The sequence below is a fragment of the Ursus arctos genome, unplaced genomic scaffold (genome assembly GCF_023065955.2).
Source record: "Ursus arctos isolate Adak ecotype North America unplaced genomic scaffold, UrsArc2.0 scaffold_24, whole genome shotgun sequence".
Taxonomy (NCBI): Eukaryota; Metazoa; Chordata; class Mammalia; order Carnivora; family Ursidae; genus Ursus; species Ursus arctos.
In genome coordinates this window covers 35,572,270-35,590,036 of record NW_026622919.1, presented here as the reverse complement: position 1 = coordinate 35,590,036, position 17,767 = coordinate 35,572,270, and the positions used below count along the sequence as shown (strand labels likewise).

Here is a 17,767-nt window from a genome sequence, read left to right as displayed (position 1 = left end):
GATCCCAGGCTTTGCCATCTAAAGCTAAAAACCTCCCAGGGGGAACATAGGACTCATGAAGAAAAATCCCTGGCAGTTTACAGAGGACTGTGTGTTGAGAGGGCAAGAATTAAGCCCCTATGCGTAGAGAATCAGGGTCAAGTCTCTGTGAGCTGTCTCTGTCCTGCACCTTCACCTCGGTCGACAGGCTATATTAGCCCCAAAGGTCCCCGTTAGGGCCTCCTGGTGGTTCCCCTGACTTGTCCCTTTAAGACCACGGCACTTCCCGTGTAGATGGCACAGATGCTCCTCCAGCCTGAGACCCTTTGCTGCAGGGTGTTAGGAATCAACAATCAGAAATGAAGGTATCCAAATCAGGGACTTGGGCTTTCATGTTATTAACGGGATCAGAAAATAGAAGAAATAAAATTTATCCTTAAAGCCCGTTCTCTGTGCACAGATAGTCCGCGTGTCTCTTCCTCTTCTTTTACGGACACCATTCCAATTGGATTAAGGCCCCATTCTTAGGACCTCATTTAACGTTAATTACCTCTTTAAAGGCCCTGTCTCCAAATATAGTCCTATTGGGGGTCAGGGCCTCAATGTGTGAATTGGGGGAAACACGATTCAGTCCATAACACTGGGTGCCTAATAAATAATTTTTTGCAAGGAAGGAAGGAAGGGAGGGAGGGAGGGAGGGAGGGAGGGTCCTGAGCACTACGACATTTATAAATGGCATGGCATGATACATATGTAACCATCATATCGTGCAGTAGAATAAACTGTCCTCTCTTTGACTTCCCCTCTCCTCCTGAAACTGACTCACAAGCCACCAGACACCAATTTTGTTGAGTTTCATGTACCGAACGAGAGAAAGGAGCTTTTGCTATTCTGGTCTTCCCATGACTGTTGACCTTGAAGCAACAGACAGACTCTCTAGGCCTCTCCAGTCTCCTTAGGTGCTTAGGGCCCTGAGAAATCTGTTTTACCTCATACCCTGGTATGTACATTTCCCAAAACAATGACATTACTTTGCAGTATGGTCTGGCATTTTCAATTATATTCTTTAAAAAAATTTTTTTTTTCTTCATGAACCAATAAATTGATTTTATGACCCACTAGTGGCTCAGGACCCATGGTTTGAAACACATGCTACTTTCCTTATAAAAGAAAGCAGAGAAGAGCTCCTTCTCCTCCCCCCACCCCAGCCCCGCAGTTATTCACTTTCCATCTAAAACGTAGCATTTCACAGAAGGGTTCTACAGACATTGTCTCGTTAGACCTCACAACAATCCTGAGACGTACATTTTATAATGTGAAAAAAGTGAAAGTTAGAAATAGTAATTATGCCCAATGTCATTCAACCAGAATTCTACTGGGATTGGAACCCACGTTCTCTGACTCCCATTCAAAACCCTTTCATGTATCATCCTGCTTTATTTTGTCAAAAAGGGGAATATTTGCCCATTTTTCCCACATATTTATTTGACTATTATAATCGACTATTCTTACATTACTTTCTAGTATAAGAAAGTTTTAAATGTGGGGGTGATTTGATTCCTAGTTAGATGAGAGCAGTTCCAAAATTTTTTTATAAAGTTTCAAAATTTTTATAAAGCCTGAGTGAAAATATTTTTTCGGATTATATAAAAGATAGAAATAAATTATATAAAATTTGGAAAAATATAGAAAAGTTGAAGAAGAGAAAATCACCCAAAATCTGAATAGCTAGCGAAAAGCGTCATAGGTCATTTGAGTATTTCCTTCCAGTTTTTTCTTTCTCTATACACAGCCACATTGACATTACTTACTTGACATCATACTTGATTTTATCACTGAACATTATCCCAGAAGTCTTTTTTCCATGTTATTTCAAAATCTCACCTTTTTAATGGCCACAAAAACACTTCATGATGTGAACGTGCCACAATTCACTATCCCCTGCTGTTGGACACTCGGTTTGTTTCCAGTTACCATCTTTGTAAATCGAAGTTAAGAAAAGAGTCACCTAAGTACTTTTCAGTGCCCAAGTGTGTCTCCTGGATCAATTCGAACATTCCCTAAATCTTTTCTGGAAATAAGAGGTAGATGGAGACCTTCAGTATTATCACATTTAACGTCTTCAACTTAAGGGTGTGGAGGGGCTACACGACCCTGCAGCTGGGTGATGGACAGAGCAGAGTCATGCCCTTGCATTAGGAAATCACAGAATCTTCACATTTAGGAATGAAAAATAATGGAAGGGGACCCTAGGCCAAGGGCTATATTCTCATCATCACCAGTAACTCAGCCACACCACAGCCAGAAGTTTTCAAGGACGAAGGCCTCAGTGTTTGGGGAAGGGAAAGTGATTTGCCTCAAATGACACTGTGAGACGAAGAGAGAACCTGGCCCTGACCCCAGATCAAGCAATTCTCCCCTCTGGGTGCTCCCCGCCCCACTGCAGAGGTTTGGTACAAATCCTAAAGCGTGAATGAAAATACCACAGCACCCCACTTCACACCCTCCAAATGGGAAAATAGCTCGAGCGCTACGGTCTACTGTTTGGCTGAGTGGAATATAAAAACCAGCAAAGCAACAGCCTCGACGTAGTCTGCAAATCAGGAAGACATGAGTGGAGCCACTGGTTTTTAACAGTTTGATAAACTCCCCAAGAGAACTAGCCATGTTAACCACCAATGCGAGGCTTCAGCAGAAATTTCATTTTAGGCTTTCTTTCTTTCTTTCTTTCTTTCTTTCTTTCTTTCTTTCTTTCTTTCTTTCTCTATTTATTTATTTAAGATTTTGTTTATTTATTTGCCAGAGAGAGAGAGAGACAGCGAGCGAGAGAGGGAACACAAGCAGGGGGAGTGGGAGAGGAAGAAGCAGGCTCCAGCAGAGGAGCCCGATGTGGGGCTCGATCCCATAACGCCGGGATCACGCCCTGAGCCGAAGGCAGACGCTTAACAACTGAGCCACCCAGGCTCCCCTCATTTTAGGCTTTAAACTAGAAATAAATTTGGGAAGAGTCGCATTTTAACATCAAGTACTTTGAGCTCTCCCGAAGCACAAGCTTTCAGGGACACCCAGATGGCAACCATCGGTCTTTGGTTAGTGTGTGACTAGGCCCAGCCTCTTCCCCGTCACCGCCATATCCTCTTGCAGATTCCTGACTTCCATCACCAAAATTCCACTAACACACTAACTGTGTCTTGGTTCCTTAAGGAACCTGCTTATTGGTGAGCTACAGGACTAACATTACTCGTCCCCAGACCTCCCCCTTGGCTGCTAGCTTTGGGTCAAATACAGGTGACATTGCCAACAACCACGTGAATTGGTATCAGCTTTCTTAGAAGGCAAATTGGCATCGCGTCTCAAAAGCCACAAAAATGTTTATACCCTCAGGCTACCTAATCCCACTCCTGGGACTCTTCCCCAAAAGAGAAGTCAAAAGGAGAACATTTATAACAGATGTCCTTCATAGTGTTAGACTATCCAACAATAGTTCTCTAAATAGACAGCTGCCTTTTGTTGAAGAAATTCTGACAGTTCTCGACATGCTTCTAAAACCTCACAGCCACTGTGCCACGGATGCGGAAACCGAGGCTCAGAGCACAAGTGGGAACAGAATCCGGGTTGCACGGCTAGCAAATGGCAGATCCGAGGCTTGAACTGAAGACTTCGCGACTGTTGCACTCATCCCTGGGACTGCTTAGGACCAAGCCCCCGCGAGCAGCGGCGAGTCTCAGGAATGAGCCACGATGCAACAGCTCCCATGATAAGCATGAAGACGACGCAGCAGCGCAGGAAAGGCCTTCCTGCAAAAACATTGGGGGAAAAAGAGGAGCACCCCAAATTAAACCCTGCAGTGTGATTATAATTTCCCGAAAAATATGTGTAGAAACTAAAAGCAGTCCCAGAAAAAATAGCTGGGCTAGCATTCAGGGGGAAAGATGGGTGGGTGCTTTATTCTATGTCTAGTTCCTTCAATGTTACACCAGTGTCTTAACAGCAGGCGTCAGGAACAAAAAAAAAATTTTAAACCCCAAAAAACAAAACCTGCCTCGGCCACCAACCTGAGGTTCAATGAGCGCACAGGGCCGTTTTTCTCTGTCCCCTACCTTTGGGTGACTCCTCCCCCCTGCCAGCCCGCGCTCTCTCGGTTTCATGATGCCTGCTCCAGGCTGGAAACCACAACTTCCCCCCTGGGGATTGCTGAGCACCCAGGAGGGAATCACAGGTCGGTCTTTTTCAGCAGAGGTGAGAGGCTGTTGGAATATGACATCACTATTCAAATGGTGAAAGAGAGAGGGAGAGCACCAAACAAATTCTCCTGTCAAGGAGAAAACCAGTGGGCTTTTATGGCTCTGTTGATGGGAAGTGCCTTGCCGACTGAAAGGTCAGGAGCTGACGTGTCCCGTGGCACTGGAGCATTGCATGAAATTGCAAAAATAGAATCTTATAAAAATTCATAAGCTCATGAAACACCCACTTGACTTACAGGTTCGGGGTATGGTGACCAGGGTTTCGGCAGGTCTTGGGAAGAAAGGAAACATAAGAGCTGCTTCTGGGGTACCAGCGTGTCCTCAGAACGGCCCTAGGCCTTTCTTCATAAAAGAATGCTTGGTAACTCATATGCGTGGAGGGCTTCCCATAGATATGCCTTGGGCCGAGCTCCTCTTGTTTTAACTGATTTAATCCTACGGTAGATACTACTGGTTTACCTTCTAATGAAGAGTGCGGTCCAGCACAGGGCCTAGCATATAGGGGAGTATTTTCCCTTTGGTTAATCATCTGTCCCTTCTTGATCCTAGAGGAACTTTGAAGGTCCCCTTCTCCGGTGGAAGTGCTGTGAAAGAATTGGTCAGTGGCCTCCGAGACAAGGCACTGAGGACCGGCCATGCCCCTCCGGCTGCCACCTGTGACCGTTGCCTTTCCCTTCCTATCGATGCTACCAAGCTCTGCCTGACCGGCCTACCTGGGAGATTTCTCTGTCTCTGATAGGAGTTCTCTCCCTTTCGACTATCCATCCTCTGATCTCTTAAGACATGAATCTTTGTTGTGCCTAGTTGTTGATGTCCTTGTTTTGCTTTTCTTTCCAAGATCACTAGATGCTACGTGCCTTGCCTGTCCACACTGTTCTTTGCACACCCAACAGTCTGCACGTGGAAAACTCCACTGGTGCACATTTTGCAAGGGCTCTCCTCACCCTCTAATTCCCCCCGGGGTCCGAGCACGATACCTGGCATCTAGGTGTTCAGTGATTGTGTGATAGACGAGTGAACAAACGAACGATTAGCAGGGTGTTTATAGGGCCTGAGCGGAGAGTGGGTCATCCTGCAAATGTATGCAGAGCACCTGTTGTTGGGCTAATGGAGGAGGATCACAAGATGGAAGGTCTGTTAGGCTCCCTGGGAGTCGGGTGAATTATGGCAGCTTCTCTGTTACATGTTTTATATACTCATTGAATCCTAAAGGAATCCTACACATGTGAGGGGGCACTTCATTTTACAGATAGGACTGGCTCCCAGGCTACCCTGCTCTCCCTGACGCCAAAGCCAATGTCACCCCCTTACACTGGAAGACCGTTCAGCAGAGCGGTCAAGTGCTTGGGCTCTGGTGCCAGACGGTCTGGACCCATACCCTGACTTGCCTCTTACTAAGCAGTGGGAATTCTGACAAATCAGGGGACCTGCCAAGGCTTAGTCTGTAAATTAGGGATCACAGCATTTCCTGCTTCAAGGGTTGTTGTGAGAACTAATGAGACAGTTGCAGTAATGTCCCGCGAGGGAAGCACGCAGCAAGCCTCAGTAGCAGAAGTAGCAGCAGCAGCGATATTGGGGGGGGGGGGGTAACAGTAGTTGTAGCCATAGTGTTGCTGGTAGTAGTAGTATCAGGGTAATCTTAATTTCAGTGTACCCGGAAGCCAAGGTAGTAATTTGAGGAGGTCAGATCGGCTTGTCAACTTGGTGTAGCTCCACATGAAACTGGAAGACTTTCTAAGCGAGTGTTGGAGCGGAAGACGGGTGGATTTGAAACCCAGCACCTACGTGCGGAGGGCTGGTTGTCCTTACGCCCTAGATAACAGAAGAGGAGAGCTGCAGTTCCCGGGAATAACCACAAGGTGGAGCAGCGATTGTGCACCCACGATGTCTGAACCCCCGCTTAGGACAAAATAACTGCGTTATAGCGACTGGTTAGTGTGTAACTCTGAGGAACACAGGAGACTCCTGGTAAATCGAGGAGGGCTGGCTCCCCAAGCTTTAGAGGTGATTTTGTCCCTGTCATTTAAGACAGGCTTCAGGAAAGCAAAGTGAAACACAGGAAAGCGGGAAGGGCATGGGCAAACTAGGAACAGAGGGGGGTGACCAGGAACAGCGGTTCTCTACTTATTCCACCTGACTGGTAATGCTGTGACAGGGTTTGCTTGTGCCTCTCCCTCCCAGCTGGGGTGGAAGCAGATGGGTCACAGGTTACGAGCAGTTCCCCTTTCTTTCTCACTCATCTAGACCCGATTAGGTGAGTTGGAGAACTGCTGGTCTGGGCCACACATGGTGGCCCGAGGATGACGGGAGTTTAAAAGGTCTCGGAGGCATAATAATTAAGGAAACCCCTTACACACGGAGGCTACAGTGAGGCAGAAGGCTGAGTATGTGCAAGACAGACCAGGGTTCATGTTATGCCTCTACGCTCTAGCTACGTGCGTGACCTTGGGCAAGGGAATAATATTAGTACCAACCTGGTAGGGTCGTTGTGCCGATGAAATGAAACAATACCTGTCAGGTGCTTAGCACGTGCCTAGTAGTAAGTACAGTAACTGCTCAAAGAAAGGCAGCTTTTATTACTGTGGCGATGGAGACAGATGGCTGTGACGTCCACTCCCACGATGCTGTCGAGGTCGTAGGGTCTCACATGCCAGCTGTCTTGTCTTTTGCTCAGTTTGTATCACATGTGGCCGAACTGACTTCGCAATGAGAGCTCAAGCTCCCTGAGGGTAAGACTCAAAACACCTATGTCTCTTGACCATTGCTCAGTTCTGACTATAATTCTGGACACAGGGGAGTTGAGCAATCAGGAAGCTCCTCCACTGGTCAGTTGTGAAACCAATAACCTACAGGTTGTCCAGCACGGCACCCAACAAAGCCATCCAACACCCGTTTGCTAAGCACCTGCTGGATGCCAAGAACGCTGGGATCGTCTGCTCTGAGGAGAATGTCCTGGGCGTTTTTTTCTCATTGCCAAACCGTGGCTCTGGGGGAGTCCGTGCACCTCTTCCCCTGCTCCGACCTAACTGACTCCACTTCTGGCCAGAAACACTGGCATGGAACAGAAGGGACAGTACCAGAAGCTAACTTGGTTCAGTGCCTTTAGGCGTTTGTTTTTCAAGTTCAGAAGGCCATTTCCTCAGGAACTAGAGGAAATTGATGTATAAGTTACTGTGACATTGAAGGAAAGGAAGACAGAAAGAACTGCAAGTCCTACTTACATAAACTCAAGAGAATCCGAAGGGGCAAAGGTCCATTCTGAATATCTTCTCTGGCCTCCTGAGTCCTCCTCGGCCTCATTGCTCTTTCTGCCTTACTGGTCTCTGTTTCCTCAACTGGAAAATGAGAGTATGTGAACAGCAGGTCACAAGGTCATTTGAGGACCCTGGACGTAGCCCCAGGTGGAGACTCAAGGTGGGAGAGCTCTGGCTCCTTTCCAGTCACCAGCTCTCCATGTGACCCAGAGTCATTCTCCTCTCTGCACCTCGGCTTGCCAGTGTGCGCATAACCTCTGAGGTGTCTCTGGATGACCTCTGGGGACCACGCTAGCTGGTCGTTGATGCCACTTCTAAGGTTATTCCCAGAGTTGCCTGCTCCGTCCTCACCCCTGCTTCAACAGTGTTGGGGGCTTGGCTGGTAGGTGAGTTTCACTTCTTCCTCTCAGCGGCGGGTGACTTTCGTGATGACGTACGTCTCCAGAGACAGTCTGGGACTCTTCAGGTAGCTGGAGCAAACATGACCATCCCTGGATAGGAGGGGTGGGGCTGGTTGGGCTGCTGCTGTTCTCGGAGACCCGTGACCCTCCCTGTGTGGCAGGGTCCTCATTCATAAAACAGGAGCACCGGCTTTGTTTTTAATTAGCAACGTTACCCCTAAAGAAATTTTGAATGGCAACTATATCGTTCAAAATCTCAAACTTCTTTCTTTGCAAATTACAAAAGGAAGAGTCTTGCCTCTCCTCCTTCGCTCCTGCCCTCTCTTCAACCCAGATGTCCAGGGGCTCTTTAGAGGGTATTTACTTACTCCCGGCGAGGGGGAAAAGAGGGGCATTATGATGGGCTTCTCCCTTGTCCTGATTCATCCTCATTTCATTACTGGCTGAACATTTCCCATATGACCAGGCACATCTAAATAATTAATATTCAATAAGCTGAAGGTTGACCTTTAGCGGCCGGGCAGCTCCTAAGAATGAGAATGTGGTGCACGAAGGCCCTGTCTTCTGGAGGGGTCCAGGATGACACTGGAGTAAATGTCCCTCATTAAACTCACAGAATGTGGGGTTAGGTCAGCGGCCACCGTGATTGCAGCAGACCACCCAAGCCTCTTCGGGGAACTTCTTAGGTAGGAGCTGGGTTCGGCCGAAGAGGCAGTGATGACTGAACCATACCTCAGAAGAATGGCCAGGTGATGAGGTAAAAATGATCTGTTCTGCAGATCACATAAAGATGAGGCCCAGCAGGGCTGAAATTCAAATACTGTCAGGGGCCAGAGAAGTTTCACTCATTCATTCATTCATTCAAAAAACATCACTAAGACCTACTAAGTGCCAGGCATTGCTCTGGATGCTGGAGAAGATGACAACTCAGTAGAGACCTGAGGGAGATGAAGGTGAGCTGTGCAGATAGCTGGGGGAAGAGTGTCCCAGGGCAGGGAAACAGCAAGTGCAAAGGCCCTGAGGCAGGCTTGTGTCTGATGTGTTCCTGAACAGCGAGGAGGCTCTGCGGCTGGAGTCAAGTACTTCATGTAGGGCTTTTGCTCTGAGTGAGAAGAGATGCCATTGGGGTATTTCTCAGCAGAAAAGAACATGATCTGACTTTTGATTTGACAAAATCCCTCTGGCCGCTGCACCGAGAATAGACTGGAGGGAGCAAGGACAGGAGCCGAAGGACCAGAGAAGACAATGAAGGGTAAAAGATGTCTCGTGCGACCGAGAGGATGTTGATGGAGGTGCCAAGAAGTGGTCAGATTCTGGGTTTGTTTTGAAAGAAGATGCAGCAGGATTTGCTGAGGGATTAGATGCAGGTAGAAGAGAAAGGGATGAGTTCTTGTTTGGAGCACAAGCTGGTGGAAAGACGGAATTGCCATTCACGGAATTGGGAGAGATTGCAGGAAAAGCAAGGTTGAGAAGGGAAATAGGAAGCTGTGTGTAAACAATAAGAAGGGGAGAGACGTGGCAGGCTTGCCCCATCTTGGGGGGGGGGGTCCAAAATTCTGACAAAACAGGTCCGCCACCGCACGCACAAGCGATATTGCGAGGTGGGGAAAGCCCTGGTTTTTTTGAGTCAGAGCACCTGGTTTCGAGCCCCACATTTGCCACCCGCCAGCCAAGGGATTTGGGGCCCGTCACTTAAGCGCTCTGTGCTCTGACCTACTCGTCTTCGAGATCGGGCTGTGTAGACGCGCTCTGTAAAAAGCAAAACGTGAGCCCCGGAGGCAGAGGGACAGCGCAGGAGAGCAGTCCCTGGAACCAAGAAGAGCTGGTCTGGAGCCTCTCGCTATAAATACGATGTTGGGTAAGTTTCGTAAACGTTTCTCGTCTTGGTTTCCTCATGTGTAAAGTGGCGATGACGCTGCCCACCTTACAGGGTTGTCATGAGGTTTCCTTAGATGAAGTTTCTAAAACATCCAGCAGAGAGCTTGGTCCGCTGCCGGCCCGGCCCGATGACTACATCCAGGAGGTTCTTAACAGGCCGATGGGACCGAAGAAAAGGACCTTAGAGACCATGTTGCTCCATCACCTCCTTTGAAAACGAATAATACGAGAGCTCAGAGAGGGCTAGTGACTTCCCGAAGTGATCAGCAAGTGAGGAGCAGAGCTAGGGCTGGAGGGCAGTGTTCTTGCGGCTTCGCCCCGCCCTGGCCTCACGCAGGAAGGAGAGCAGCGGGGGTGAGATCGGGATCTTTTCCTCGGCTTGGACCCTTTCCAGTCTCTTCAGCGGGCTCATGCAGGCTGGCGAAGATTCCGAGGGCTTCCTGGTAGTGACGACAGGACAGAGCAGGGCCTTTTGAATGGTCCCTTTGAGCCTCTTGGATTTCTCTGGGGCCTGCAGTGTTTGCACTGGTCTAGACATTTTCCACCAAACCTCCCGGCAAATATTTGAGGGCCCGATACAATGCCACACAAATAACCGTATCTAAAGCTCTCCCTCGGGTAAACAGCCTGAAGTCCTTAGTCAGTCAGCAGTGATCAGAGAAAACAAAACCAAAACCAAAACCAAAACTTGGCGGCTCCTCAAAACAGTTTTTAGAAAGTAAACCTCAAAGACCACCTAACAGGTGACACATTTTTTGTTGTGGTTAGAGTCCCAATTGTGTCGTATACCGTTCACTGAAAACTCGGAGGGTGTGTGTGTGTGTGTGTGTGTGTGTGTGTGTGTATTTTAACGGGTTTTCCTTGATACAGAAAAAATTCCCTGTGGTAGCAAATGCTGTTTTAAAAAATAATTTTAAACTTCAAAAACCAGTACGTATGTCTCTTGTTTGGTCCCAGGTGTCACGTGTACAACATTTAATAATCCCTTTTCCAACAGTGGTAGGAGAAGACTTTAGAATTAAGCGGGCAAACCCTTTTTGCTCTGAAGTTAGGAGATGGTTCGCATAATAAGTTCCCCATCATTGGCAGAGGGGGAAAATGGTACTATTTCCTCACACATTAGCCAATCTGGCAATAACCCTCAGGCAGCTTTGGACTGGGAGATGGGGAAAAAGTCACATGAAATTTCAGGAATAGTGGTTAAAGTTTAGACCAGAGAAGCCACAGAGGGTCACCACAGGTTAGAAATCCCAGGACCACTGCCGACCTTCCAAGGTTAGAAATCCACCGCTCCCGACCTTCCAAGAGTCTTCATCCATGCTCATCCTTTCTTCTGCTCCACCTTCACACCTGGTGAATTGAGAATCCTAGCTCCTAAAATCGTCTCCGTTATTTATCTAGGGTAATCATGCGTTAATCAGATCAACTACCCACTGGTAATCAGACACGGAGAACGAGATTACTTTCACGTATTGTTATTGACAATAATAGCAACTAACGTTTATTGAAGACTCGCTCTGTGACATCACTGTGCATTATCTAATTTAATCCTCACTAAACCCATGAATTTACACTACATTTGACCTATGTAGACCCTAGGTCCTAACTGGTGCCCTATTTTAGAATAAATACAAGAAGCCTCTTTCGAAATAACTGACAATATCCGAATTATAAAAGCCCTGAAAGACCATATGATCTTAATGTAGCGTCTTGTATGTTTCTTCTCATCACGGACACTCGATTAGTAGGACTTCACAAGCTATAAATAGGCTCACACTATAAAAATGTTTGAAACCTTTTTTCACTTAATATGTTGAGATATCTTTAAATCAATAAATAAAGATGAAAAAGTATCAATAGCACTTGAAATTAAAGAAACTGGCACTTTCTCATTTTGCTCTAATTTTTTATAATGGTTATATATTACGAAGAACAACAACAAAAAGCAAGTTATATCCACTCATGAGAAAGAGAATAATATTTCACTACTGCTTTGGCCTCTGTGGCAGGACATGGGCACAAATCCATCGGTGACAAAAACTCAGTAATCATCATTTGCACCTGCTGAGAGCTTTATGGTTTGCAAAGCACGTTTGCATCCTGCTCTACCTTAATCCTCATACTAATCTTATATGATATGCAATATGGTGCCAACTTTCAGGACAAGGAAACTGAGGCTCAAAGAGTTTATAGTATGCATGACTCCAGGTTACACAAAGTCATAAGATAGAAGTTGGACTCAGGTCTTTTTTTTTTTTTTAAGATTTTATTTATTTATTTGACAGAGAGAGACAGCGAGAGAGGGAACACGAGCAAGGGGAGTGTGAGAGGGAGAAGCAGGCTTCCTGCTGATCCCAGGACCCTGGGATCACGCCCTGAGCCGAAGGCAGATGCTTAACGGCTGAGCCACCCAGGCACCCCTGGACTCAGGTCTTTTGATGGTAAGGGGTACACATATTCCACTACCCCAACATCTTTCTTTCTTTTTTTTTTTTAGGATTTTATTTACTTATTTGAGAGAGGAGAGAGAGCATGAGTGGGGGAAGGGGCAGAGGGAGAGGGAGAAGCAGGCTCCCCGCTGAGCCTGACTACTCGGGGCTCGATCCCAGAACCCTGGAATCATGACCTTTTTTTTTTTTTTGGAATCATGACCTGAATAGAAGACAGGTGCTTAACCGACTGAGCCACCTATGCGCCCCCTCTGGTTATCTATCCACATAACCCGGGTCCTAAGTATTTCCTGGATTCTGCTCTGTCACCTCCTCCTAAAAGTTTACATTATGAGTTTTCACTCTGAGGATCTGCTGTTTTGAAAAGGACATCTGTACATAACAGCTACTCCTGATTGCCGGAAAGATAAAGATAATGCCTTCTTAATCATGTGTTCTTAGCTAGCCCCTCTGTGGAAAGATGATACACACATGGCAAGTATGACCATAGCACCTCCCGGACGGCCCTCCCTCCCTTCCCCCCGCCTTGCTGTGGACTTCCTTGAGCCCTGACTGCTCGCAGAGCCCAGGTCATGGAGCAAGCTTCCAGAGAAGGACAACTGCAGTCAGCCCTTATTGTCTGTTTCTTGTGTGCCAAGCACCTGCCACTCCTCTTCTTAGGTCCGACCATAATTGTGTACCCATTTTCACACGAAGAAACCAAGATTCACGAAGCTAAAGTCTCTAGCCCATGGTCAGAGGCAGTAAAGAGTAGAATGGAAATTCAGCCCAGCCACGTGCCCCTACTGCCTATGCGCTTAAATGCTGCTCTCGGCTGCCCTTGAGGAGTGAGTACACGATGGAAAAGAAGGAATCAGAAATCCTGTTTTGGTTTTTTAAAGTACACATCTTAATCATTTTTAAATGTACAGTTCAATGGTATTAAATACATTCATACTCTCGTGCAACCATCACCACCGTCCGTCTCCAGAACTTTTTTCACCTTGCAAAACTGAAACTCTGTACCCATTAATCACTAACTCCCGATTCCCTCCCTCCCACCCCCGCCCAGGCAACCATCATTCGACTTTCTGTCTCTACGAATTTGACTATAGTCAACATCTCACAGAAGTGGAGTAATATAGCATTTGTCTTTTGTGACTGGTTTATTTCACTCAGCATGATGTTCTCAAGGTTCATCCGTGTTAATAGCACGTATCCATATTTCCTTCCTTTTTAAGGCTGAATAATATTCCGTGGTATGTACATAGCACATTTTGCATCTCTGTTCGTCCATTGATGGACACTTGGCTTGTTTCCCCCTTTTGGCTGTTGGGAATCATGCTGCTGGGAACATGGGTGTACAAATATCTCTTTGAGACCCTGATTTCAATTCTTTTGGGTATATACCCAGAAGTGGAATTGTTGGATCATATGGTGATACTTACAAGTTTTATAATTTAAAAAATAAAAGTTTTTTTTTTTAAGTGAACACTCACATAGATTAAAACATGTTTAATAATGAGGCCTGGGAAAAAAAAAATGGGGTGCCTGGGTGGCACAGCGGTTAAGCGTCTGCCTTCGGCTCAGGGCGTGATCCCGGCGTTCTGGGATCGAGCCCCACATCGGGCTCCTCCGCTGGGAGCCTGCTTCTTCCTCTCCCACTCCCCCTGCTTGTGTTCCCTCTCTCGCTGGCTGTCTCCATCTCTGTCAAATAAATAAATAAAATCTTTAAAAAAAAAAAAAAATAATGAGGCCTGGGCGCGCCTGGGTGGCTCAGTCATTAAGCGTCTGCCTTCGGCCCAGGGCGTGATCCCGGCGTTCTGAGATCCAGCCCCACATCAGGCTCCTCTGCTGGGAGCCTGCTTCTTCCTCTCCCACTCCCCCTGCTTGTGTTCCCTCTCTCGCTGGCTGTCTCTCTCTCTCTGTCAAATAAATAAATAAAATCTTTAAAAAAATAATAATAATGAGGCCTGGAAGACGATAGTGGGTGGAGTGGATGGGCTTAGGGGTCATTGAGGTCATCATGGGCTCTAGAAGCACCTGCTGGGCTGCGTGATTCCTGAGGGCAGGGGCTACGCAGCTCTATACTCCACCCCGACCCATGCCCCGCACCGCGCCGTCTTGTGGTGGGGGCACATTCTACACGGACTAAAGGAACGTCTACACCAGAGCATCTAGGCAGGTGACAGATTTTCCCAAACGTAACAAAAGGACCGCGTGGAAGCAGGGCCCCAGTGACAAAGGAAGACAGGACTTTGTCACCTGCTTACTCACAGCATGACCTTGGGCACTTAACTTCTTGGGCCTTCGTCTTCTCGGTTACATGAAGACACTACCGTCTTGTCTAAATCACAGGATCGTTGTGACAATTCACCATTCATTTAGTCAACAAATATTGTGTGCCTCCTGGCCCAGGGCAGGTCCAATTAGAAATAAGCATTCGATGAGCATTGGTTGAGTTTTCATTATGTATAATTTTGTGTGGTATTTTTGTACCCACATTGAAGCGCGTTGTCTCGTTCCTTTGTCTTTGAAGCAAGACTCTAAAAAGAAAGGAAGCGCTCGGGGCTCTCTGAGACCTTCCCACATCTTTTGTTAGCTCTGTAAACCGGAAGATCGTCTCCCAGGTCCTACGGGAGAGAAGCCCTGGGTCAGGAGCTTCTGGGAAACTGTGCACTCCTCTGCTCTCTGAAGAACCCACCCGCTTGCCTAGCCCACGACGGGCAGCTCCAGCTGCGAGGAGGAGTTAATGAAGTGTGCGGACAGTGATGGGAAAAGGTCAGCCTCTCCATCACTCCTGACAGCGCTGCTAAGTGGAGGCCACGGAAGGGAACTAGCCATAGGGTGAGAGAGAAGGACCAGAAAACAATATCCACTTCATTAGCCGGTGATTCCGAATGTGTGGAAAGAGGCCAAGGTCCAGCCTACGGACTGTGACGAGACGTTCTTACAACGCCGTGAGGTCTGGGCAAAGGCTGGCCCAAGAGCGTCCACGCTGCCTCTATCCAGTGCCATCCTGGGGACCTTTTCCCTGTACCCTACCTGTCTGCCTCCTCCACACCTCTCTCTTCTTTCTTTCTTTCTTTCTTTCTTTCTTTCTTTCTTTCTTTCTTTCTTTCTTTTTCCTTTCTTTCTCTTTCTTTCTTTCTCTCTTTCTTCCTCTTTCCTTCTCTCCCTTTTCTCTTTCCTCCTTTCCTTTTAAAATGGTATTAATCTTCTCTCTTTTTCTCATTATCCTCCTTTTCTTCCTTTGAACCTCTCTCTCATGCTATGCCTCCAATCAATTTCCCCTTTTTTCCAAATCTTGAAAAATTCCTAAGAGGCAGACATCTGGTGGCCTTTGCCCAGGTTTCCACTTATAAAATAAAATGTGGCACTCCAGTACATTAGAACAGGGGTCCGAGAGCGGAGCACGCAAGGTGGTACGCTGCGGGGACAGGAGGAAAACACGAGGTCTTACTTTCATGTTTGCGTTAACTCCGTGGCCTTTCGAACTTTCCTGTTTGCTTCATAACGAGCGTCAAGTATTAGTACAGTAGCACATGGAGTAAGTGTATTAATCACTTACTGGACAGGGGCGCCTGGGTGGCTCAGTTGTTAAGCGTCTGCCTTCGGCTTAGGGCGTCATCCCAGGGTCGTGGGATCGAGCCCCGCATCAGGCTCCTCCACTAGGAGCCTGCTTCTTCCTCTCCCACTCCCCCTGCTTGTGTTCCCTCTCTCGCTGGCTGTCTCTCTCTGTCAAATTAAATAAATAAAACCTTTAAAAAAAAATCACTTACAGGATAATAGGATCGAGGTGTTCAAACCTTGTTAGTTGAACTGAGAGGAATAATCGGGACACCCACTTACAGATACCGGCTTTAAGGAAAAGCCCCTTAAAACTAACCCTTCATTCAACCCATTCCTATGGAGTGAGTGCCTCTGACTGAGCTCGCCGGGGATTTCTGGGCACCCAGGGCCTGAGCTGAGGGGGTGCTGCCAGGCTGGAGTTTCAGCACTATGTCACTTACTTGAAAAGTCTTCCCTGGGAAGACCCCTCATTACCAAGTGTCTCCCACACGCCCTTTCCCTTCATTGCCCTTTGACCTTTCTCCAGAGCCGGCCATGCGTCTGCTTGCTCACCGGTTCTGTTGTGTGTCTCCCACCCTCACCGCAGTGAGAGCGGGGCCACCCCCTGCCCCCGAGGACTGTGCCCCACACAGACAGGTGCTGGGTGAGCAAACAAATGGGGTCATGGATCCGCTCTCTTCTCTTTTTTGTCATTACTTTTCTGAAGGCTAATGTCACAGCCACCGTGATGCGTGATTACGCTGACTTAGAACACTCTCTGACTCCCTGGCCACACTGAACTCCTTAAGGGTAGGAGCTGGCCCTTTAACACCTTTAAACCCCCAGCACTCCCTTGCAGTAAGTGCTTGATGGATGTTTGTTGAGTGAATAAGTGAATGTAGGCTGGGCCTAGGGCGGGCAGAAAGGAGGACTCAGCACAGAGAAAGCAGTTAGAAAGCCCACGCTTGAGAGAGAGAGCGCCGGCTGCACGCTGTGCCCGCTCTCAGGGCCACCGAACAGCACGCGAGGTGGAGAGAGTTTATTTCCACGGCTTTAGATAGTTCCGATCCACTTAGAAGAGACAAGACAGAATCACGTAGTGCCTCGGAAGAGCTAGACGTGGTTTCATGCTTCCAACAGACACAAAATGACAGGTTTAAATGACAGAAGGTAAGTTTGTAGGCCCTGCTGGTCAGGCCAGTCAATAGGCATTGAGAACCTATTATGAGCTGACAATGCCGTAGGACCTGGCAACACATAGATAAAAATGCACACATACACACACACACACACACACACACACACACCATCTAGACACCTGCTAAGGTCATTTCAAGCACACGGGCAAAGGGCTGAGGCAAAGCACAGAGGATTCTGGAAGCAGAAAGGAGGAGCAAATAACCCAAGGGTTCTCAATCTTGGCACCGTTGACTTTGGGGCCCAGATAATTCTTGGTTTGGGAGGCCATCCTGGGCATTACAGGGTGTGTGACAGCATCCCTGGCCTCTAGCCTCCAGGCACGGTACAACCCCTAGCTGGGACAGTATGAAATGTCTCCAGACTGCGGATGATGTGGGGCCCAGTGCAAAATGAAAACGTGGAACCCTTTGTTCAAAAAGCAGGGAAATGACGTGTTACTAAAGGTACTAAGAAAGATGTTTTCAAATCTTCAGTGATCTATCCTCTCTCTCTCTCTCCCCACCCCCCAAGTTTTTCTCTTTCCCCCTCCCCGTTTTTATGTGCCACTTCATGTCACGTCCCCTGGGGAATGGACATGCTGGTGGGGTTAGTGCCAGCCCCCTGGGTCTGGAGACTGCTCTGTGACTCTGTGCACCCGTGCTCTCGGCCCGCCAGCTGCCGGTTTCCCCCTCCGACGAGCTGCTGGCCCGGTGCATGCCGTGCCCCAGCTGAAGGCGTCGAACTCAAGCCACGCGCGGACCCCTCCCCTGGCTGCTGCTCCCAGCCATCACAGATCGGCAACCCCCAAAGGTATCATGAGGATGTGGGTTGTTGAAGCGCTTCCCTAGTCA

General features: G+C 47.8%; 1 protein-coding gene across 4 annotated transcripts in view; it reads left to right on the top strand.

The window, feature by feature from the left end:
- Positions 1 to 17,767, top strand: part of HNF1B (HNF1 homeobox B) — a 138,563-nt gene that overhangs the window by 58,180 nt on the left and 62,616 nt on the right. For all 4 annotated transcript variants that reach the window (XM_026517573.4, XM_026517572.4, XM_026517571.4 and 1 more), the window contains exon 6: positions 17,592 to 17,726. The gene's annotated coding sequence lies outside the window, so the exon portion shown is untranslated. The remainder of the gene's footprint in view (positions 1 to 17,591; positions 17,727 to 17,767) is intronic.